At 37.0% G+C, this 25510-nt stretch overlaps 1 protein-coding gene across 18 annotated transcripts in view; it reads right to left on the bottom strand.

Moving 5' to 3' along the window:
• The window catches only part of APC (APC regulator of WNT signaling pathway), a 301009-nt gene that overhangs the window by 81771 nt on the left and 193728 nt on the right, over window positions 1-25510 (bottom strand). For 3 of the 18 annotated variants that reach the window (XM_057307349.1, XM_057307351.1, XM_048221208.2), the window contains exon 1: window positions 13255-13710. The exons of 9 other annotated variants lie outside the window; for them this stretch is intronic. The gene's annotated coding sequence lies outside the window, so the exon portion shown is untranslated. Of the gene's footprint in view, window positions 1-13254; window positions 13712-25510 lie in introns of those variants that run through there. 6 more of the 18 variants (XM_026498454.4, XM_048221204.2, XM_048221210.2 and 3 more) reach the window with 3 other exon arrangements.

The following is a 25510-nucleotide window of genomic DNA, read 5'->3' as shown; positions in this document are numbered from 1 at the left end:
ACATGCATGCACACAGACACAAACCCAGAAGTCAATGTATGTAAATTTAGTCATAATGAAGGCAGCACCTCAAATACATGTGAAAAGATGGACTTTAAGTAAATGACATTAGGCAAAAGGGCAGCCATAAGAAACAAGATAAAATTACACCTACTCCTCATACTACATACTAAGGTAAAATACAAAAGGAACAGAGATTTAAATGTTTAAGAATATTACATGGCATTTAAATTATGAAAACAGTTTTGTTTTTTAATTAAAGATATTTAAATGGAATATACCCTCTCTTTCAAGGAGTTCTCTGAAGTGATGATGTCTCTTACTATATCGGGTTACTTCAAGCAACTGGGAAGGTTTTTATCTGGTATAAAAGCGTAACTACTTTTAAATAAGTAGGATACAACCATGCAGTGGAATACTACATTGGCATTAAAAAGAACGAGGCTGATGTTAAGGAAAAAAAGGCAGAAAGAAAGAAAGAAAGAAAGAAAGAAAGAAAGAAAGAAAGAAAGAAAGAAAGGAAGGAAGGAAGGAAGAAAGAAAGTCTCTACATCCCATATGGTCCATCCTGTTATATTAAAAATAAAAGAACTGTGTAAGGATAAAAAATGTCATTGAAAGGATACGCAAAAATACAGTCACTGCCTGTAGAAATAAAAGGTCTGAGGTCTGCTGAGAAGCAGCCTTCCTTTTTATTGCCTACCCTTTGGTAGTTTGAAGATAAAAGCAAAAAGTTGGTTCTTTGAAAAGGCTAAATATGATTACACAGAGAGAAGAGACCAAAGAACCTGAACAAAATGTGAGGGATGGGGGGGAGGCTGATTTAAGAAGAAACAGAAAATCTTAATAGTCCTATAACTATTGAAAAATTAGAACAGTAGTTAAATATTTTCTCCCTTCTCCTCCCAACACAAAAAAACCAAACATTTAAGAAACAAATCATTCTGACCTTATAAAAACTTTCCCAAGAATAGAAATAATAAATATTCCCTAATGTATTCAATGAGGCCAACATAATCGTGATATGAAAGTCAAAGGTAGTATGAAAATAATTAGGGGCTGATATTATCATGAATGTTGATATAAAAATCCTGAACAAAGTATCAGGAAACAGAATATACTAGTATACAGTAAAGAAACTACAGCAGAAACAGGATGAGTTTGTTCTATGAATGCAAGGATAGTTTAACATTAGATCATTTATGTGTCATTCACTACATTAAAATACTAAAGAAAAGGGGTGCCTGGGTGCCTCAGTCGGTTAAGCATCCACCTTCAGCTCAGGTCATGATCTCAGGGTCCTAGGATGGAGGCCTGCCTTGGGCTCCCTGCTCACAGGTACTCTGCTTCTCCCTCTCCTTCTGCCCCTCCCCCTGCTCGTGTGCTTGTGCATGTGTATACTTGCTCTCTCTAGTAAATAAATAAAATCTTAAGAAAATAAAATACTAAAGAAGAAAAGTCCTATGATCATCTCAATATGCAAAGAAAAAACATTTTATCTGATAAAAGTCATTAGCTATTCAAGATAAAAACTCTTAATAAACTGGAAAGAGGGAAATTGCCAAAAAGGTACAGTAAACATTTTTAATAGTGAAATGTTAGAGACATTCTTTTTATTTTATTTTTTAAAAAAGATTTTATTTATTTTTGAGAGAGAGAAAGAGTGAGAGAGAGAGTGCATGAGTAGGGGTGGGGGCAGAGGGAGAAGCAGACTCCCCACTGAGCAGGGAGCCCGATGGGGAACTCGATCCCAGGGCCCTGGAATCATGACCTGAGCAGAAGGCAGACATTCAACCGACTGAGCCACCCAGGCATCCGAGACATTCTTTTTCTAAAATCGGGAACAAGATAAGGTTGTCTACTATTAAACGCTTTTATTCAACATAATCCTGAAGTCCTAATTAGCACAGTAAATTATCAGAAAGAATAATGAGTGGAAAGGCAGAAATAAAACAGAAACATCTTTTTTTTTTTTTTAGATTTTATTTATTTATTTGACCGAGCGGGAGAGCACAAGCAGAAGGAAACGGCAGAGGGAGAGGCAGAGAGAGAAGCAGGGAGCCCAAAGTGGGACATGATATCAGGATTCTGGGATCATGACCTGGGTTGAAGGCAGACGCTTAATTGACTGAGCCACCCAGGTGCTCCAGAAAAATCTTAAACATGAAAATTTGACAAGTTTGTCAGATAAAAGATTAATATACTGAAAAAAAATTTTAATTCCAAGCAGAGCCCCTCACCTATTTTTAATTCTTTTCTCTTTATTTAACAACAAATGCAGGTTCTTATCTTCTATCCTACTTCTCTTCCTAGTCTCTATTAAGACCCAAAAAGTCACGATGTTCAGTTTCTTATCTGCTATATTCTTTGCCTACTCCTTCCTTTCTTACATTCTGTAAATGGCTACTTAATTTGGTTAGGCTCCCAAGCCCATCCCAAGTGAAGTCAAGCTCCCAGATGGCCACCAAAATTATGTGAAACAGGCTGATAAACATTTTCTGCAAAGATCAGGTAATAAAAAATGCTTTACGGGCCCTATGATTTCTGTCATAACTACCTTTGTTGCTTCTAATGCAAAAGCAGCCACAGATAATACTTAAATAAATGGGCGTGACCAGGAGTGCCTGGGTGGCTCAGTTGGTTAAGCGTCCAACTCTTGATTTTGGCTCAGGTCATGATCTTGGGGTCCTGGGATCAAGCCTGGCATTGGGCTCTTGGCTTGGCAGGCAATTTGCTTGAGATTCTCTCTCTCTCTCCCCCTCTGCCTCTCCGCTCACTCAAGTACATGCTCTCTCAATAAATAAATAAAATCTTAAAAAAAAAAAATGGACATGACCATGTTCCAATAAAATTTAGTTTACAAAAACAGTGGTGGTTTGCTGACCCCTGGCCCAGAGCACAAATTCCCAATTCTGGCTTTTAAACACCCCAAGGTATGACAAATAATTTCAAAGGCTATTAAAAATTTTCAAGATTAATATTTCACTTTTAAATAACAGGAAATAATCTGCTATGCTGGAAAAGAACAGAGAACTAGGAAGTCTTAGGTCCTTGATTAATTCTCAGCAATCATTTTTAATTTCCATGGTTTCTTCGTCTTCCAGAAATTTGTTGCAAATCTCTATTTGGCTCCCTCTCACTCTATGGCATTATAAATACATATCTTTAAAAATTTATTTTTACCATCACTTGAATGGGGTCTTGGGAGAAAGAGATGACAAATACAAGTGATTAATTTACTAGCTGGCATCAGAAATTCTATTGTACATTAAGGTCTTTAATTCACATAGAATTTCTATTTTTACGTATTGTATGAATAGGTAGTACTTTATCGTCTCTCATATGGATAACCAATCACACTAACACTATTTATTAAAACATTTCCTTTCCACTGAACATAAATGTATTTTTATCATATGCTAAATTCTCAGGTATACTTAGAACGGTCACTGCATACATTTATATTAATTTGAGACAGATTACATTTCTATGACACTAAATCTTAGCTCTCTGTGTCATAAATAATTCAGGTCCTTCAATCAAATTTTCTAGTTTTTTTTCAAGAGAAGGTTCTATGCCTTTTCTTTTTTTATTTTAAAGATTTTATTTATTTATCTGACAGAGAGAGACAGAGAGAGAGAGAACACCAGCAAGGGGAGTGTGAGAGGGAGAAGCAGGGTTTCCGAGCAGGGAGCCTGATGCGGGCTCGATCATGACCTGAGCGGAAGGCAGAAGCCAGCGGCTGAGCCACCCAGGCGCCCTCTATGCCTTTTCTTATCAAATTTATTTCTGGGTTTTTTTGTTGTGAATAAACACCACCATTCCATGACAGGTATTTCTAGTACAGATAAAAAGTTACTGATTTTATTTAATACATACCCCTTATGTACCCAACTTTTCAAATTATTCTATGAATTCTAATAGTTTTTCTTGTGGATTTTCTGGGTATAATCATATAATTTATAATTAAAGTTCATTTTGTCTCTTCTTTCCCAGTATTTATACCTTGTTTCTTTTTCTTGTTACCTGGAAACTTCAAAGTAATGCTGAATAGTGATCTTATCCCTGATTTTAATAGGAATGGTTTAGTGTTTCACCATTTTATAGTCTTACTCTTAAGATTTCATAAATATTTTTTAGGTATTTTCCTTTAAGTTTGTTGGTTGTTTTTTTTAAGATTTTATTTACTTATTTGAGAGAGAGAGAAAGTGACAAAGAGAGAGAGAGCACGAACAGGGGGAGGAGCAGAGGGAGAGGAGGAAACAGACTCCCCGTTGAGCAGGGAGCCTGACATGGGGCTGGATCCAACCCAAGCTGAAGGCAGGTGCTTAACCAACTGAGCCACCCAGGTGCCCTTTCCTTTAAGTTTTTATTAGGAGTAGTTTCTAAATGCTCTTATAACACCTTTTCATATAATATAGAACTATATAGTTTTTTCTTTTAATTTGTTGCTGTCAATTATAAGATTTTCTCATTTAGAGCTGTCTTCCTCCATGTCTGCAGTAAACCATACTTGCTCCAGTTTTAGGATTTTACTAATCTGTTCATTTTTCACAGAAGTGTTTTCCTCTTTATTTATTTCTTGATAATTTATAATTTCAATACATTTCCTCTTTGATCTAGGGGGTACCTGGAAGATCCTTCTTAATTATTAGGTGTATAAGATGACTTTTGTGTCATTTTTTTTAATTGCCACTAATTTATTTATTAGACCGATTGGAGACTGCTGCCTACAAAACTGCTATTATTTGGAAAAATTTTTTAGGGTTTACCTTATAGCTAAGAACATGATTTTCATAAATATCCCACTGAAATTTTAAAAAAGGAAAAAGTATAAGAAGTTTTATCATTTAAATCCTCTATACGTGTGGTTTTCTGTGTATTTGGTATGTTAAATTTAGAAAGCCTACCATTTATTGCATACTTACAATATGCTATGTAGTATAAGTGCCCTACATATTTTTACATATACATCTCATTCACTCTTCAAAATTGTGAGGCAGGTATCACTTACCATTTTAGAGTTAAGGAAGATGGAATTTCAAAATGTTAAGTAACTTTCCTAAGAACACAAATCAAGCTGCTAAGCCAGAATTCAAACTCCTATTTGTTTCTAATGCTCATGCTTCTTAAGACCATATAATATAATACTACCGCTATGTGGCTTTCATGACCTGTTATACCTGATAACAGTCTACCCTCCAAACTTATTTTCTATTAGGTCTCAATATAAAGTCCCTCGTCATTATTCCGTACAGACTATTTTGTACTTTGTTCACAATTCATCTCCTTTTTGAATACCCCATCCTTTTTTCCTCTGTTTTGCTAACGTATCTCCCTCCTTTAAGGCCCAGTTCTGTTGCCTTACGTAACACCTTCCTGTCCCCTCCAGCCAATAATGAGTCTTCTGCTGACTGTACAGTAAATACCACAAAACTTGGCTTACCTATGCTCTAATTATTCCATTTTACTTTAGTGAGTTTTGTTTCTCCACCTTTAAGACAAGGTTTATTATTGAATACTTAGCTTCTGTAATTCCCAAAATGCTTTATTCTATGACAGCCACAAAAAGACAAATACATGCAAGAATAAACTGAAGTAGTGCTTTATCAGCTACGGGAGGCAAAGGAGAGAAAACGAGCGTACAGATTCAAAGAATGTCTAAGATGACTTTCCCATTAAAACAGTGAGATGATGGATTCTCTCTGTGGCTGTACAATTCAAATCAACAAACATTTGAGAACTTATTATTCACAAGACACCATACACATATTATAAGGAGATTTTGTAGCTTGAATTGTGTTCCCCAAAAAGATATGTTGAGTCATAGGTAGCTAGCCCCTAGTATCTCTGAAAAGTGACCTTATTTGAAAACAGCGTCTCTACACATGTAATCAAGTTAAGATAAAGTCTTACTGGATTAGGGTGGCCTCTATTTTTTTTTTTTTTAAGATTTCATTTATTTATCTGACAGACAGAGACAGCCGGTGAGAGAGGGAACACAAGCAGGGGGAGTGGGAGAGGAAGAAGCAGGCTCCCAGCGGAGCAGGGAGCGTGATGCGGGGCTCGATCCCAGGACCCTGGGATCACGCCCTGAGCCAAAGGCAGACGCTTAACGACTGAGCCACCCAGGCGCCCCTAGGGTGGCCTCTCAATCCAATGACTGGTATCCTTAAAGGAAGGCTATGGGAAGAAATGGACACAGAGACCTCAAGAAAACACCATGTGACAATGGAGGCAAAGACTGGAAAAAGAGAGGTGCAAGGAAAGGAATGCCAAAGACTGCCAGCAACTATCAGGAGCTAGGGAGAGAGGCATGGAACAGATTCTCTCTCAGTTTCTCCAAAAGGAACCAACCTTAAGGACACCTTGATTTTGGACTTTTAGCCTCCAGAACTGTCAGGGAATAGATTTCCATGGTTTTAAGCCACCAGTCTGTGGTACTCTGTCACAAGAGCCTTACAAGACTAGCAGGGAAAGATACGTTGACACATTCCTTACTCTCAAGTATCTTATTACCTAGCAAAGGAGTAATATTCTAGTAGCAAAGGCAAATTGGGTCAGTATACAAATGTATCAGATGTTTGTGTCCCACCTTACATTCTTCTGGCTTCCTTTAACTCTAGTCATTGGTGCATCAATCAGCTCACGGCTGATGTAAACTGATGGTACATTAGCTGCACCGGGTATCTTCTGCATTCTCTCCTAGAGATACCCCAGTATGGGTCCCCAACATTCATGCATGTACAACCTATGAAAGAACGAACATTTGATGGAGCAATCCTTGACTAAAGGGAAGTGGAAGCTAGTATAATTCTTCCCTATGGTTGGACAATTCTACGTGGTTCCTCAGAAAGTCCTGACAGATCAAGCCACAGTTGTCCAAAGTGGTGACCAACTTGAGAACATATACTTATGCTGGCTGTCCCTCTTTGCTACTTAATTCCTTCTAGTCTACTCCTGGGTCACTTCCCTTCACCCAAAGCTTTGTCTCAAGATCCTGACTTGCAGGGGACCCAGGCTAAAATACAAATTACCTACAATTCAAAGGCAAATTTGTATTTAAAAACATTTGATAGAACACTATGGTAGTTACACCTTGCTCAGAAAATTAGGAAAAGCGTTCAGAATGTAAAAGCATTTAAGAAGGGACCTGAAAGATGGCATAATTGCTAATAAACATAAATGTGAGAGGACAGTATTTCAGAAAACAGAACAGCATAATCAAAGTTCAGGGGTTGGAAAAATGATGTATATTTGGGGGAATAGATAGCAGTTTAATTTAGCTGAAATTCAGTGCAGAGGAATCAGGGAAAAGAGGGAGGGGTAAGAGCGTAAATATGGACTGGAACCACATTGTGGCTAGGTGATTTCTCTATGTGAGGAAGAGGAGGTTTGGACACAGTAGCTACAGAAATGGTGTGATAACGAGCCTAAAAGGTACAAGGCCATGTTGCTTTAACGTTTCTCACTTTCTATTATAATCTATCTCAGAAGTAGCTAATATACTGACACAAATTAAGTGATAATAAAACCAAGAATCTAAAAATAGCTGCTGGAAATGTATTTTAAGATTCTTCAATGTTCTATTTATTTACCACATGAGTGACATTATATACTATAAATTAAATAAATATGGTAAATGAAAATGTGAATTTACCTAAAAAAGTAACATTCACCAAAGTATAACTCAAAAAAAATCCCCAAACTCCAAAACTTCAGCCTAAAAAAAAAAACTGTATGTGTGTATATGTATGTACACACACACACACATATATATATATATCAGACAAAATAATGGCCCCACAAAGATGTCCACATCCTAATCCCTGAAGCCCATGAACATGTTACTTTACATGGTTAAAGGGACTTTGCAGATGTGATTAAGTTAGAAGTTTTAACATGGGGAGATTTTCCTGAATTACAGAGGTGGACCTCAGGTAACCACAAGGGCTCTTCTAAGAAGATGGAAGGGTCAGAGTCAGAGAAGCGTAAGTAACAACAGAAGCAAGGGTCAGAGAGAGATTTAGTGTGCTATTGGCACTGAAGATAGAGGAAGGGACCACAAACCAGTACAGGTGGCCTCTAGAAGCTAGAAAAAAGGAAATGGTTTCTCCTCTATAGCCTCTGGAAGAAGTGCAGCACCGCTGCTATTTTGATTTTGGGCCAGTGAAAACCATTTCAGACTTCTGACCTCTAGGGCTATAAGAAAGTAAGCCTGTGCTGTGTTAAACCACCAAATCTGTGGTAATTTGTTAACAACAGCAATAGGAAAAAATGCCCTATGATCCAATGATCCTTCTCCTAGGAAAAAATTCCACTGAAACTTCTTACTGGCCATGTAGTGATCTTAAGATATACCCACAATTTCTTTGACTCTATACCTTCAAAAGGTAGAGCTTAATTTATCTCCTTTCATGTGGGCTGGACTTAATAATGACTCACTTCTAATAAAGAAAATACAATAGCAGTGTGGTTTTCGAGACTGTGTCATAGATGGCTTCCTTCTTGTTCTTTCTCTCTGGGATCAGTGGAAGAAGCCAGCTGACCCGTCATGAAGATATTCAAGCAGCTCCATGGAGAGGCCTATTGCAAAGCACTGAGGCCTCTTGCCAACAGTCAAGAGAAACAGACTATGTGAGTGAGCCACCCTGAAAGTGGATCCTCCAGTTTAGTTAACACTTTAGATGACTGTAGCCCTGGCTGACATCGTGACTGCAACTTCATGAGAAATTCTGAGCCAGACCACACAACTAAGACATTCCTGAATTTCTGCTCCATAGAAACTCTAAAATAATAAATATTTGTTGTTTAAGCCACTAAGATTTGGGGTAAGTTGTTATATGGATATGTAACTAGCATAGTCTAAAAAGAGTCATGTAGAAAGATGCACACCATAACAGTGTTTGTGGTAAAAGAGATTTGGAAAAAACCTAGAACCTTCACTAGAGGAATAGTCACAGATATTACATAACACTACACAGAAAAGTTAGCACACAAAACTAGACGGACATAAAGTAAAATACATAGATCTTAAAAACAGTACTGAGTTATAAATGTTCCAAATTATGTAAATTACAAAACAAATTTAAGATGGGCCGCCTGGGTGGCTCAGTCAGTTAAGCATCTGACTCTTGATTTCTGTTCAGGTCATGATCGCAGGGTTGTGAAATCGAGCCCCGCATAAGGTTCCACTGGAGCCTGCTTGAAATTCTCTCTCTCTCCCTCCTCCCCTCCAAAAGAAGAAAAGCCAAATTTGGATACATATCCCAAAGAAATGAAAGCAGGGACTTAAAGAGATTATCTGTACACCCACATTCACAGCAGCATGATTTACAATAGCCAAAGGTGGAAGTGACCCAAGAGTCCAACCACAGACGAATGGATAAATAAAATGTAGTATATTTTCAGCCTTAAAAAGGGTACACACACTACAACATGGATGAACCCTGAAGACATTATGCTAACTGAAATAAGCCAGTGACAGAAGAACAAATATTGTATGATTCCTCTTATACGAAGTTCCTAGGAAGTCAAATTTATAGAAAGTGAAAAAAAAAAAAAAAGGGGGTGCCAGGGCTGTAGATAGGGAAAAATGGGGAGTGGTGTTTAACAGGTACAGTTTCAGTTGGGAAATATGAAAAAGTTCTAGAGACTGACTGTAGTACATTCACAACAATATGAATATACCTAATGCCACGGAACTATTATATACTCAAAAAAGGTTAAGACGGTAAATTTTAGATACACATATTTTACCACAAGAAAAATCCTCATGAACTACAGAAAAAATAGGCACACAAAATGATGCAAAATATTTCACAAGAACTGTTGCATATGTTTTTAAAGATTTCATTTATTTATTTGAGAGAGACAGAGAGAGACAGGGAGAGGGAACACAAGCAGGGGGAGGAGAAGCAGACTCTCCGCTGAGCAGGGAGCCCAACGTGGGGCTTGATCCCAGGACCCTGGGATCATGACCTGAGCTGAAGGCAGATGCTTAACCGACTGAGCCACCCAGGAGCCTGAAAACTGATTCATATTTCAGAACACATTTGAATGAGTGCCTAAAAAGGGAGTGGGAGTATGGTGTGAGAATAAAGGGGATAAGGCTTGCCCTACATGGACTGATGATGTCATGATTTGATTTGATTTACAAAAAGCAATTTTCAAGAACATATCTAATACATCACATGTGAGATGCCACCTATACCAAAACAAGAGCTGGTGTAATATTCCTTCTAGAAGTTGACTCTACAGAAATCAAGAACCACAGATATTGACTATGAGCACTAGAAGATCTAGAAATCACTTCATCTAACCTTCTCATTTTACACTGCAGACCCTTCAAAGAAATTTACTTTTCAGAATTATCTGTGATTCCAAGCAGATTTTTACAAAGCGTGGTGTTTCACATAGCAAACTACCATAGTCCTCTAAATTAGAAGATATTTTAGAGGGTATAAACCTTTAAAGATCCTAGGAGTAGCCAAAGTAATCAGTGTTTAACTAGCAGTAACATTTCACTTAGTTCTATTATGTTTCTTAGAGGTAAGTTTCCATGTCTTACTTGACTCTCCAGAGCATTTTACAGATCTGGCGTTTAGTAGGTACTCAAACACGCAGTGAATGTACACCCTCAGGTAGGGCATCTTGAAATGCCCTAACTCACCTTGTGTGCTATGTTATGTTTCACTCAGATTGTAATACCAATAAAAAAAAAAGGGAGAGAGAGAGAGAAAGAAAGAAAACAAAGGAGAGGGGGAAGGTCAAAATTAAGAAATTAAGGAGACCATTTAATACAAAAAGGCTGGCTAAACTATGTATAACTAATGACAGCAAAAAATAGAGAAAAATGATAAGACAAAGATCCACAGAGCATCAATAAACAGCTTTCAGTTCACAGGCATACTTATGAATATTTAACTTTTGAATTCCTTAATTTCAATTTCAAAGACCACAAAAGCCAATAGTTCAGTCTTATATTAGGTATTTCACACCACAAGGGGAAAGAAATCAACTTTTCTTATTTTAGTTATTTCTTATTTAATTCCAGAAAATACCCCGATCTAAGGCTATTCTATTTAGAAGTGTGCGTATGATTAGTAAGATGATCTTTAAAAAAGTATGTTACAAATGTCATTACAAAAACTGCTCTCTCTCCATTTACTTGCTATCAGGTATTTTACAAAGCATTCTTATATCATGGTTAAAAACTCAGCACCAAGTAAGATTTTTTTGTCTTACAAATGAATAATTTGTCGATGACTTATATTGCTTTTCAAGTAATTTCTATTATATGCTGTTTTGTACATTATGTAATGAGACATATTATGAAATCGTTTTATAGACCTATGTTCTTTACATCCTTATACAATACATGACCTTGGATAAAGTCACAACATAATAATACTCTTAACATTTAAAATGAAAATAATGCTACACTGAGTTATTTAGATAGTAGAAGAAGATAATCATAAACTCTCAAAGACTATCCTAACTTGAGGTTCAAAGAACTAAATGGTAATAAGCTATTAAACTTCATTTGCAATTTTAATGTGACATCTTTAATTCTAGTTACAGTTTCCATCAGATTTAAAAAAGAGATCTTAAGGACTGTATTCCTGATGTCCATGATCAAACAATTCTTGAAGCAGAAATAACTGTTTAAATACAGAATAAAATTGCCTTATCAGTGGAAATATTATATAGCCTAATTTATTCAAGTTCAATTCCTTATTTTGAAAAAAAATTACTGAAACAAAATTCCAGGTTCTCTGAAGACTTTCTACTATATAAGCACAATTTAAGAGACACTGTCACTGATCCTGGAGGGCTTTACAAAGCCACTGCCATCCTGTTCAGGGAGTAGGGAGGTGTGGCAAACTGGCTACCATAATATGCATAAAGATAAAAGTATTTAAAATCATGTTTAATCTGAAAACATGTTTCTAGACATTTAAGAAAAAAAATAAGTACAATGAAAACACGTATATCTTACGAGTATTTACTAAACAGAAATACATCTAAAAGAAAAACCATGGTGCTTTAATTTAAAATATTTGCTTTTAGAGTTTATTCAACAATATCTAAAAGTAACTAAAGAGTAATATAAAATTACTTAATATAAATCTTAAATATTAAGCCTATGAAAAATCTGTCACTATAATTTTTCATAAAGTAATTCACATTTTAGTGATTTACTCCTGAATAACCTAATTGATGGCATAAAGCTACACTAACAAAGGAAAAGAGCCACACTGCTTCATACATAATTTATTAACATTTCCTATAGGATTTATGTTAAAGCAAAGAATTTTAACATCTCTTTTGTGATGTAGAATCAAAGTGCCCGATACATTTCACTGTCAAAACATTTCAGCCCGGTATTTTTCCTACTTTAAAAAATTAAAATTTTTTTTCTCCCATTCAGGTTGCAATTATACACCATGGCTTCTTGTAAATGGACTTCTACCACCAGCATTGCTGCAAGGTTTCTTATTCCTCTGCAGTTGTCTTTTCAGCCTCACGGAGGGAGAAGAGCACTGCTGCAGTCATCTACAAAAAGCCACTACCATCTCGACTTGTAACTAACAAAGACGCTGGTATTTTTTTTGCCACCCTATTCAGAGACAGTTCATTTAGATGTGTTACAAAAGCAGGCACTTTTGGTGATCAAAATTTCCCCAACCAAAACCACCACTCAAGCTCTGCAGTACCTGCCTCCTCCTCTTCCTCCTCTCCCAAGTAGCCCTGTCCACTAGGTTCACATCAGCCATCAGCAGCAGCTTTGTATCCCCTCTTGGCTACCACTGCATATGTCCTTGTGGCCAGGGAGGAAAAAAAGCCTTTCAATGGGCTTGAGCTTTTGCTCCTCGCCATGAATATGCTCCATTCTTTGTTGTCCTCTACCCGTTTCCTTAGATACTGTTATTGCACTCTGTCAACAGGCATTATAAAAACAAAACCTCCTTGTAGCTTCAAAAACAGCTCTTTCTCACCAGACTCCCCTTAAGTCCTACCCTCCCCCCTTCTTCCTCTTCTGTCAAAAACCCTGGATCAGAAGCACAGGAAATCCATCTCCTGTGCTGCAGTAGAGGGGGAGGGGGGAGACGCCCCTGCCTCCTGGCTTGGCAAGTGGCAATGGACCCTGTGCCAAGGAAAGGCCACCGGTTTCAGACAGTGCGAGGGAAAATCGCCTCCCCCTCCCCCCCGCCCCGCAGCAAGCCGGGCCATCGTAGCTCCAGCACCTACCCCATTTCCGAGCCCAGCAGCACCTCCATTCCGTCTCCAGTGACACCCAGGCGGGCTGCGCCAATACAGCCACATGTCGGTCACGTGTGCCCGCGTCCAGCCAATCGGCGGGTCCCCAACGGGAATGGGGAGCGCCCTGGTCCGCATCCAGCGGATTACACAGCTGCTTCACGCTCGGCTTCCCGACCCGCACTCCGCAATAGGGCACCAAGCCCCGCCCCGCCGCACAGCAGCCGAACCCTAGTCGGCATCTAGTGCTGGTGGGTGCGCCCTCACCGCCCGGGTCCCCAGGCAACGCACAGAAGCCAAGGAAGCTGACAAGCATAATAGGGTGGGGTGGGGGACGTCCACAGGGCAGAAAGATTAGCGTGAGATGCTGGAGGTAGGTGGGTGAATAATAAATTACATCTCATTTGCTGAGATTTACATGTTTGCAGCACAGAAGAAAAGAATTCTATTAAATGCATTATAACTAATAATTTTACATTACAAGTCACTGATTTGTTAGGTAAATCACTCAAACTATGTTTGAATTAAAAACAGTTACCACAAAAGCCATGGTGGCAGCATAGAGTGGCCGAGATCAGAGTGATGGAGTCACACAGTCTACTCTCGCCACTTAGTAGTTGGGTAGACTTTAGTTACTTACAGGCTCAGTGCTTCAATTTCCTCTAGAAGTATGTAGTTAATACAAATGATGCAGTATTCAGAGCAGTCCCTGACACAGGAAGTGCTGTCAGCTACTACTAACCTGAAACTTAAAACTTATTAATGCAAATTCTACATTTCATTTAAATCAAACCAAGTGAAGCTTAAACTACCAATATTTATAAGTAGGAAGGGCAAATTCAAGTTGCCAAGAATTTAAAGTATATTTCAATTTTGGTTTAAATGGGGGGGGGGGGGAGACCAGTGCGTATATGATCTATTTCAAATTTAAAAGGATATTTAATTTCAGGTTTTTAAAGGAAATGTTATTTATTATGATCTTTTCTCAATTTTTTAAATTAATAGCATGAAAAGAACCAAGTTATTAAACAGCATATTTGGAGTAATTCCATTTTATTAAAAATTGTATGAATTAGAAAAGTAATAGACATAGCAAAATGCTCATAGATGTGCACACAACCAGTGCTCAGTGGTCATCCTTGGAAATTGGGATTTTGGAGTTTTCTCTTTTTCCTTTGTGCTTTTGAATAGTTTTTCTTTTTGTCTATCTTATAATCTTACATATAAGATTATAAGATATAATATATATCTTATATAGCAAATATCCTCCAAATATTTGTTGAACACATGAGCAAACACTGACCACATATTACTAGTAATTAGAAAAATTATATATTAAAAGTTTAAATATATTTAGAAACAATCTCCCTCATATTTGAAAGGAAGGAAACATGAGTCAATTTGACTCTATCTCAAATAGCCCTTTCGTCAGGATGACTTAGTTTTACAAAAGGCTTTCAAGAGTCTTACTGAAAGTGCATGATTCACTGAACAAGACTTAATTATTTATATAGTCACTAACTACTTGTGACAAATTCAGAATATATAATTCCTCATAAGGCCTAAACTTCTGGAAAGAAAAAGTATCCTTCAAAACAAAGAATATACTTTAGAAGCTCCTAAAAATAACTTCTTAGTAGCCTAAGAAACAATTCTATTATTCTTGACTCAGACTAGGATTCAAGCTGTTATTTAGTAAAGCAGTTTGTAGCCAAAATATTTGTCTAAATTTTTACTGTTATGTATTGCACAAGTCAATCAGTGATTCAAATGACAAAATTTTAGAGAAAGCTCTGACCATTACATGGCCATTAATCATGATAATTCAAACCTAAAAGTAAGCCAATATAAAAACTTCATATTTTACAATATTGCCAACTGAATTATTCAGTAAGATTTTCTCCTTAAGTATTCCACAAAAGTTTGATTTGAATTTTATTTTAAAGATTTATTTATTTATTTCAGAGAAACAGCATGAGCAGGGGGCAAGGGCAGAGGGAGAGGGAGAAGCAGACTCCCTGCTGAGCAGGGAGCATGATGCAGGCTCAATCCCAGGACCTTGGGATTATGACCTGAGCCAAAGACAGACAACCAAAGACAGACAACCGACTGAACCAGCCAGGCACCCTGGATTTGAATTTTATTTTTAAAATATATTTAGCTATTTTCAAAACAATTAATTAAAAACATATACAATAAAAATGTATTGGGCCAAGTTTGAACACAATGAAGATCATTAAAACATTAATTGGTGTTACCATGATTTTATATATCTCAGAATACAGCTCCTGCCATCCCTATTTAAATAAAAATGTTAGCATTAAGACTACATATATATGTATGCACTAAAAATATTTTCTGATTAAAGTGAAACACTACAGAAATAAATGTATGTTAAGGCTATTGCAAGACAGCGCTGATAAACATGCCTTTGATTTCAAGTTATCTGTTCATTTATGATCAGATTTGACTCTTTTTAGTAAATGTTAGTAAGTAAATGTTATAAATATGAACACATGGGTTCATCTTAAAAGAAAACCTTCTGAACCTTCTACAGCTTAAAAAAATTAATGACTAAATAAATGAATAGAATTCTTAATGTCTTAAATCTTGCATTCCATTTTAACATAGACACGTTTGGCCTAATTTTAAGACTTGTGATTTCAAAAACTGACAAGAATATGGGCAACATTATTAACTAGTATAAAAGGAGTTCAAATTAGTGTTCCTTTCTGTTATCTTAATCGACTCTTGTGTTTTGTCAATATTTAACTCTTTCCCTTTACTGGAGACCTCAGATATAGTGAAATAGAACAGATTTATGCCAATGCAGATATCAACAAAAGTTTTTTTCTTTAAAAATAATAATAATAATAATATATAATACAACTATAATTATATATTGAAAAAGCACATGCCAGTGTAAATCTAAGTTCTCGAGGTATAAGCCATCAGATAAAGCTCAGATTCATTTAGAAACCTCAGGTCTTTAGATTTACAGTAAGACAAAATAGTGTAAGAAGAGAATAAAATGAGACCGATTTCAAAGGCCAAATTGGTTATGAAGACCGGTTCTCCCATCTTTTCTTTATTTTTCACAGGACATGGGAAGGAGATGAATTGTTACAGTGGCAATGGGATTTTTAGTGATGTAGAAACTAAGTGGGAGATAAAATCATAGTCTTCTACTTACCTGTATATTCTATGTTACCTCAAGAGGCAAAAATTTCTGAAAATAAATGTTCCTAGCACCAATATTTAAAGCTTAAGTAGTTTTTCTCCCTCCAATCTTTCTCCTAATTGGCAAATACCAAAACAGTTTTTTACACCCCTACTCAAAAAACATTTCATGGCTTTCCACTGCCAACAGTGGCATTGAGACAGCTTGGAGTTTAATCACGGAGTGCCCTGAATAGCAAATTAATTAATTAGTCTTCCTACACTAAAAGGCTTCCTACTTGTAAGTTTCTCATGGCTGCCATAACAAATTACCACGAAGTCCATGGCTTAAAACAACAAAATGTGTTACCTCACACTTTCGCAGTTCAGAAGTCTAAGCTAAAATCAAGGTATCTACAGCTGCCCTCCTTTTTGGAGGCCCTAAGGCAGAATGTTTTGTCCTTTCCAGCTTCCAGAGACCAAATACATTCCTTTGGTTCAAGGCCTCCTTCCTCCCTCTCCAAAGCCAGTAACAGTGGATGAGTCCTCAATTTGTAGCACTCTGACCTTGCTGCTTCTGTCATCTCTTTCTTTGGCTCTCATTCTACTTCCCTCTTACACTTTTAAAGACTCATGTCAAGGACTCTTACACTGGTCCACCTCAACAATCCCAGATAATCTCCCTATTTTCAGGTTACCTGATTAGTGACTTTATTCCATCTGCAACCTCAATTCCCCTTTGTTACATAATCTAACATATTTACAGGTTCTGGGGATTAAGAGGTGGACATCTCTGGGGAGCCATTATTCTGCCTACCACACTACAGCTGAATCTTTATTTCAGAACTTGCATCCCAATAATAGTCCAATCAAACTAAATACTTAGCCATTTCTGTAACTAACCTTAAACACACGACTTCTGCCTTTACTCTAATGTGATATAGTAGAAGGTTCCAGCATATAAAGACTGAAGACTAAGGCTCAAAGTTCTGAATCTTTCATTTTGTAGCTCTATGACTTTGAATAAGTCACCTAGCTAATTCTAAAATTTGGCTACTTTTTCATCTGTAAAATGAGAACAATTGTTTGGCTTATTATATAGAGCTGTTTAAGATCAAATGTATAATTCTGAACAAATTTTATAAACTATAATGTACTTTTCTTAAAGTAAATGATTACTAAATATTCTATTGGTCCAAATCAAGGCTCAGCTTAAATACACATTTCCATGAAGTAATCTACCATCTCATCTAGAATCAATTCACCCTCCTGTTTGCTCCATTGATACTATCTCTTTTGTGGCACAAACACATTTTGTACCTTTGTGTGCACATCTCCTCTCCCATTCCTGACTATAACAATCTCAAGGCAAGAGTCACACTTGATTTTATCTTGTATGTCTCATGGTGTGTACCACAATATTTTGTGCATTACAGGCATTACAGGTATTCATTAAATATGTGTATAAGGCATGATTTAAAATTAATCTCCAAAGGGCATCAATGCAGACATTCTCATGGAATAAAAGTAGAGCAAATGCTGAATAATGAACACTATTGCAAAATATAACTTTCTACAGAGGAAACAGAATACTTTAAATAAAAAACCCTGGGCCCTGCAGGTAGAAAAAAGTGTGATGCACCTTTGGGACTAAGTTTCCAAGGTTAGGTGGCTGCACAGTAAAATCACTTTAGGAGCTTGAAGAATTTAAAACACCATTAAATCAGAATCTCTCAAAATGAGGCCCAGGCATTAGTATGTGCTACCAGGACTGAGAAGTAGTAAGCACTACTTTAGCTTTTGCTGCTAAAGTTCCTACTGCAGGAGGGGAGAGAGGCCATTTTTGAAATGCCTTTTAATTTAGAGTGCTATACAGCCTGAGCCATCTGCTTACAGGAGAAAAAAGTTCCTATTAGGTGAAATTTAAATTAAAATAACATTGTGGGTCAGTGAGGATATATGAAAATACGCAGTAGTTTCAAAGGTCCTTAAAATGTTACATGCTTATACTGAAGTCAGTTCAAAGAAATTATCCTATATATAATTAGATACATGCATGAAGAGTTATATTCAAAGACACTCAGTACTATTTACACTATTGAAATGTTAGAAACAACCTCAATGATTGATAACAACCTGGTTAATTATACTTGTGGTCCATTTAAAGAGGATTAAAATTATGTCAGATATACAATTGCATAAAAAAACATAAAATACTTTGGAATAAATTTAACCGAACGATGAAAGATCTGTACACTGAAAACTATAAGACACTGATGAAAGAAATTAAAGAAAACACAAATAAATGCAAAGACATTCCATGATTATAGACTGGAAGAATACTGTTAAAATGTCTATACTACCCAAAGCAATCTACAGATTTAATGCAATCCCCATCAAAATTCCAACAGCATTTTACACAGAAATAGAACAATCCTAATATTTGTATGAAACCAAAAAAGGCCCTGAATAGCCAAAGTGATCTTAAGAACAAAGCTGAAGGCACCACACTTCCATATTTCAAACTATCTCACAAAGCTATAGGAATCAGAACAGTATGGTATTGGCATAAAAACAGACACATAGGGACGCCTGGCTGGCTCAGTCAGTACACTATGAGACTCTTCATCTTGGGACAGTGAGTTTGAGTCCCATATCGGGTGTAGAGATTACTTAAAAAAAATTAAAACAAAAATGTAAAAGATGATCCTGGGTAGGCCCAACATAATCAAATCAGTCTTCAAAAGCTTCAAAGCAATTAGTAACTTCCAATAAAATTCAAATAAGTTTCAAATTCCTTACCTTGGTTTATAAAATTGCATAACCTATCTCCTGCTTCCATTCCCACTCTTCTCCCCTACCTCACTCTCTCGCTGCTCTGTCTTATGCTTTTGTACTGCCTTTCCTTCAGCCTCAAGAACTCTGCTCCCAAATCTTCAAATGACTGCTCCAACATATCACTCAGATCTTGGCATAAATGTTACATCTTCAAAGAGACCTTCCATGATTACCTTTTCAACATTGGTACTGACCTTAAACTTTCTACCACAGCATGCTGTTTTGTCCGCAAATCATTTAAGATCTGAAAGGCTCTATCCATTTATCTACGTATTTATTCTTCTGTATCTCTCTCCGCTTGCCAAACTGGACTATAAATTCCATGAGAAGAGGAACCTAGATTCTTGTGCACTGCTGTTTCCTTCACACCTAGAACAGTACTTGGTACACAGCACACATTCAATACACACTGTTGAACATATGAAAGCAGATGATATAAAGATGAGACACCAATTTAGAATCAGGTAGGCGACCTAAAACATTCACAACAAAAGTTTTAATACAAGGCAAGCGCATCGAAGGGTGAGAGATTAGATGATTTCTGGCTAGGTGATCAAGAAAGATCTCAGGGGCGCCTGGGTGGCACAGCAGTTAAGCGTCTGCCTTCGGCTCAGGGCGTGATCCCAGTGTTCTGGGATCGAGCCCCACATCAGGCTCCTCCGCTATGAGCCTGCTTCTCCCTCTCCCACTCCCCCTGCTTGTGTTCCCTCTCTCGCTGGCTGTCTCTCTCTCTGTTGAATGAATAAATAAAAATCTTAAAAAAAAAAAAAAAAAGAAAGAAAGATTTCAGACAGAAAATAGCAACAGAACTAGCTTTGAAAGGCATTTAGGAATTTTTCAGGGCAAAGATTTTGATTTTGTCTGTTAGGTTAAAAATTTAAGACTTTACCTTATGGGCAATTAAAAATATTGGTGTTTCAAATAAATTAGGACATATGATTAGAGGCAAAAGCCACAAAAATTAAGAAGACTACTTTCTAGTTCTTACTCGAGGATAATCAGAAATTTTATGTGTATTACTACCAATTTACAGTTAAATTTAATGACCAAAGACTTTTTCAATTGGAAAATATAATGGCGGGGAAAAACACTAAATTTTATACTCTACAAGAAATTTAATTTTGCTTATTTCTGGTGTTATTTTAGCAATTTTGATAACACTGTTATTTATTAATTTTATGTTTTTAACAAAACAACAACAAAACCCCGCAACATCATCTTTGGCAACCATTTTATCCAACTCATATTCAAATATTTGCATGTAAGAGGGGGATATTTTGTTTCCTAAATTTTTTTTTTTTTAAGATTTATCTATTATTTTAGATAGAGACAGCATGTGTGGGGCTGGGGGGAGGGGAAGGACAGAAGGAGAGAGAATCCCAAGCAGACTCCTCACCCAATGTACAGCCCAACATGCGGCTCAATCCCACAACCCCGAGATCATGACCTGAGCTGAAACCAAGAGTCGGATGCTCAACCGACAGAGATACCCAGGTGCTCCCTGTTTTCTAAATTCTTTTTTTTAAAAAAGATTTTATTTATTTATTTGACAGAGAGAAAGAGCAAGCCAGCGAGAGAGGAAACACAAGCAAGGGGAGTGGGAGAGGAAGAAGCAGGCTCCCAGCAAAGCAGGGAGCCCGATGCAGGGCTCGATCCCAGGACCCTGGGATCATGCCCTGAGCCGAAGGCAGACGCTTAATGACCGAGCCACACAGGCGCCCCTCCCTGTTTTCTAAAATCTTAACATGACCTAATCAGGTAAAGTTCCAGGTTTAGGGCATCCAGTGTTTTAAACTATCTGTCCAGGAAAAAAATTCTGATCAATTTTTTTAAAACTAATTGTTTAAAACAGGACTTTATGGTTTCCCTTTAAAAAAAAAAAAAAAAAAAAGATGTCTTGTTTAATGTTGTTAACTTGGATCTTTACCAAAAACCAAAAACAACTGTAAGATTGCTCCCCAAAATACAACTTACAATACAAACTTATAAACCCTATTCATAAAAGTAACATTTTTACACTAAGAGCTCAGGGACTTCAGTTACCAAAACAGCACCAAATGTTTATGGCTATCCCTGTGAATTCAAGAAAAAGCAGCACACAGAATGAGTTTTTTAAAATAGTGTTTCTCATGGGGTGCCTTGCAGGCTCACTCAGTGAAAGCATGCAACTCTTGATCTCTGTGTCATGAATTCAAGCCCCTCCTCCCCCCATTGGATGCAGAGATTACTTAAAAATAAAATCTTCAGGGGCACCTGAATGGTTCAATTGGTAAGCATCAGACTCTCATGATCTCAAGGCTGTGAGACTTAGCCCTGCAGCAGGCTTTGTGCTCAGCGGGGAGTCTGCTTGAGATTCTCTCCCTGCTCCAATCTTGGGGCACCTGGGTGGCTCAGTCAGTTAAGCGTCTGCCTTTGGCTCAGGTCATGATCCCAGGGTCCTGGGATAAAGTGCTGCATCCAGCTCTCTGCTCAGTGGTGAGTCTGATTCTCTCTCTCCCTCTCCTGTAATCTCTTGCTTTCAAATGAATAAAAATCTTTAAAAAAATAAAATCTTTAAAATAAATAAAACAGACTTTCTCCAAGTAAAACACAATTAAAATTAATATCACTTTAATATTTAAATCATAAAATACCTAGATTACTTAATGGATCATTTATCAATTTGTAACATACACATTGGCCCCTGAAATACCTCAGAATCAATAAGGAAAAACCCAATTTTTACTGATGTTAAAAACAAAATTTGGTGTACATAGAAGCATAAATTACAGTCTAATAATGGCACTTACTTTATTTATTACAACCTTAAACCAAATCCTTGAGTCAAGATTTTTATTCTTATAGCAGTATCTCCAAATCCTTACCAATTGCATTTGGTATTGCCTAGTTCTAAACCATTTGCTTCCTTTTTGAAAATATTCCCTTCCTCTTGCTTTACGCTAAATTTTAAACATGTAAGCCAAAGTACAGACTATAAAATCATTTCACTTCTGCATACCTGATAAATATTTGCTATTATAGTATAAATAATCCAAACATATTATTATAAGTAAAATGAAAAAAAAGTCTACCAAGAACTACTGGACTGTGTCAGTCAAGTCAGAAGCCTCTGGTCACCTGAACTATCCCCAACAGTACCTAACATACAGATTCATTTTAAGATTTAGGATAATGAATCACCTAATAAAAGTGAACTCACAATAAATACTTAATGTTATGTTTTAAGAGGGAAGAGAGAAAGGAAAACCAAGGCAAATGAATAAATGTAATTCCCTCCTTCAATATAATGCTTTTAAAATTAGGACTTCACATTTACATTGTAAGTCTTTTTAAACTTTCTTTGCCAAGTCCTCCAAGATTGGGTAGAATTACTTAAAGCGTCACATACCTTTTATGGACGCAAAAAGTAAGATTTCTTAAGAATTGGACCAAATTTCATTTCACATTCCACTACCTTTCTCAGAAGACACCAGCATTAATCAATAAGCATCTTGTGTTTCCAAGAAGTCGCCTTTGAGTAGTCACCCTCTCTCCTACATAACCAATTTCTCCTCTTCTACTTGATCATTCTCATGAACACACAAACATGCTCTAATATCACTCATCTTTACAAACTGATCTCTTGACCTTAGCCCACCACACATATACTAGATATGACCCCTACTCTGTTCTACTCAGAGCAAAACTTCTTGATCTAGTGACCTTCATTTCCTGTCTCTATTTTTTCACCTCTAATCACTTTTTAACCCTCCCTAATCTTAAACAATTTCCTGCTCAATTGCGAAGGTCACCAATGACCACCATGTAGCCAAATTCCACTGTTAGTACAACAATCTCTTAGTAACATGACACAAACTTGATCTCTCTTTTCTACCTGAAATAATGTTTCCTCTGGGCCTGTATGACATTCTCCTGTTTTTCCTCTACCTCTAATTTCCTTTAATGGTTCTGCTTTTCACTAGTCTCTACAAGATGGAGTGCCTCAGCAAATATTTTAGAACTACTTTCCCTCTTTGCTGCTTTCTCACCTAACCCCAAGGTTTTAACCGACATCCACATGAAGCTAACCCTCAAATTTATATCCCCACCCTAACCCTCTCCTCGGAATATCCAACCATCCCATATATCATTTGGATGTCTGAGACATTTATTTTTTATTTTTTAAAAGAATTTATTTATTTATGAAAGAGCATGTGCGTGTGCTCACAAGCAACGGGGAGGGACAGAGCAGAGGGAGAAGCAGATTTTCCACTGAGCAGGGAGCACGGGCTTGATCCCAGGACCCTGGGATCAGGACCTGAGCTGAAGGCAGATGCTTAACCAACTGAGCCACCCAGGTGCCCATCTAAGACATTTAGACGAAACAGACACTTGATCCACAAATCTCCCTGATCCCCGCCGCCCCCACCCCTGGCCACCATGCCACACTTAAATCTTCAAATTCTCACTCCTCTAACATTACACATGGGCAATTTTTTTTCTTTTTTATCTTACAGCAGCAGCCTTACTCTTTCATACCATCCCAGTGGTATAAATAACCCAACACCTTAAATTTCTGCAGATTATAGTCAGAATTTATTATTTTGTGCGTGAAAGATACGCTATATCCACTCCAATTTCTGGATGACACCTGGATTCAAAGGCTAGATTAAAGTAATAACATTTATAGACGATGTAGCAAAAATTTCAGCCATGTGTTAAAGCTAAAGGATATATTCTACAGTTTCTAAGAGGAAGCTAGTATTAGTATCTTTAGATAGTCCCAGGTTACGTGATTTTTCTTCTCATCAAACATCAAACATAATAAAAAATAAATCACTGCAAAAAGCTTGGCAATCAAACACGCATTTTCCTGAGCAGCACATAAATAATAGAAAGGGGTACGGCATCCTGAAAGCCTTAGGCTCTTTTGCATAAATTCACCTTGAGATTATCACAAACATCAAATGTAAGAGTGCTGATCCAATCCTCATTTAAATGGGGGTGAGGTGCTATGGTTGGGAGGTACTTCCATCACATTCCAAAATTATTCCCAGTAATCTTTAAAATGCTGGTCTTCAAGCCTTCACTGTCCCATGCTTACTATATTCGACCTGTAGATCAATAAGATACTGTAGAAGAGACTTCTGAGGCTAGGTCACAAAAGACACTGTAGCTTCCACCTTGATCTCCTGGACTGCTCACTCTGAAGCCAGCCACCATGTTATGAGGGTACTCAGGTAACCCTATGCGAAGGCCAATCTGGGGCCCAAAGCAGCACCAACTTGCCAGCCAAATGAGCGAGTGACCTTGGAAGCAGATCCTCTAGCCCCAGTAAAGTCAACAAATGTTGCTCTTGTAGACAGGGAATAACCAGAATATACAGATTCTCTCACCTTACTGTAATCCACAAGGGAAATTCCTAACAACAACCTTTTTGTGTGGTTAGCGAATGAACTACTCTAGTCAGATTTTCCCAAATTAACTTTTAATCATGGGACCACTTTTCTTAAACTCCAAACCAGCAGGATTTTCACACTGAAGTATTAGATAATCAGATTTAAATAGAAAGTTGTTTATCCTCTTGCAGTATCTGCTTTATACCTTTTAAAGTAAAAAACTCTTCTGAAGCTCAAACAAGTTATCATTATGATTTAAAATTCTTAAGTGTATTATGTTCCAGAATGCTAATTTTTGATGAAAACACAAATCACTCTACCATATTAGCATATATATTTGCCTTCTTAAAGAATACCCACAGATAGTGTTTGTGAAATTTTGGGTTTCTATGGACTAGTTTGAAAGACTAAACAAAAAATGGTAATGGTGTTTGCCTCTGCAGAGAGGATGCAGGTGGCTGAAGGACAGGGCTAGATTTATTTGCATTTCATACATACTTTCTTGTACTTTTTGATATGTGTGCTACATGCATGTAAAATCTGCTCAAAGATAATACTGCTCAAAGATAATAAAGTCTCTTTTCCTGACGAAGCTATATTTTTTGTTTAAAATGAGAGACACCCGAAACAACTTTAGTGCTCATTCAAAACCATGCTCATTACTTTTTTTTAAGTCTGCTAAGTAAGTCATTATCTTGGTATCTTAATAGTGCCTACATTTAAGTTTGAGGCCAAGAAGCAAGTTACGTTTTTACAACTCTGGAAACAACCAAAATGATATGACAAGAAACAATCTGGCTTTGACAACATAAAAACAGAGTATGATTTTTTTTAAATTTCACATGTAGAACAGCTTTAGAAAAGTTACCTGA

This window comes from Ursus arctos, unplaced genomic scaffold (genome assembly GCF_023065955.2).
Source record: "Ursus arctos isolate Adak ecotype North America unplaced genomic scaffold, UrsArc2.0 scaffold_5, whole genome shotgun sequence".
Taxonomy (NCBI): Eukaryota; Metazoa; Chordata; class Mammalia; order Carnivora; family Ursidae; genus Ursus; species Ursus arctos.
This window is presented reverse-complemented; position numbering and strand designations above follow the sequence as displayed.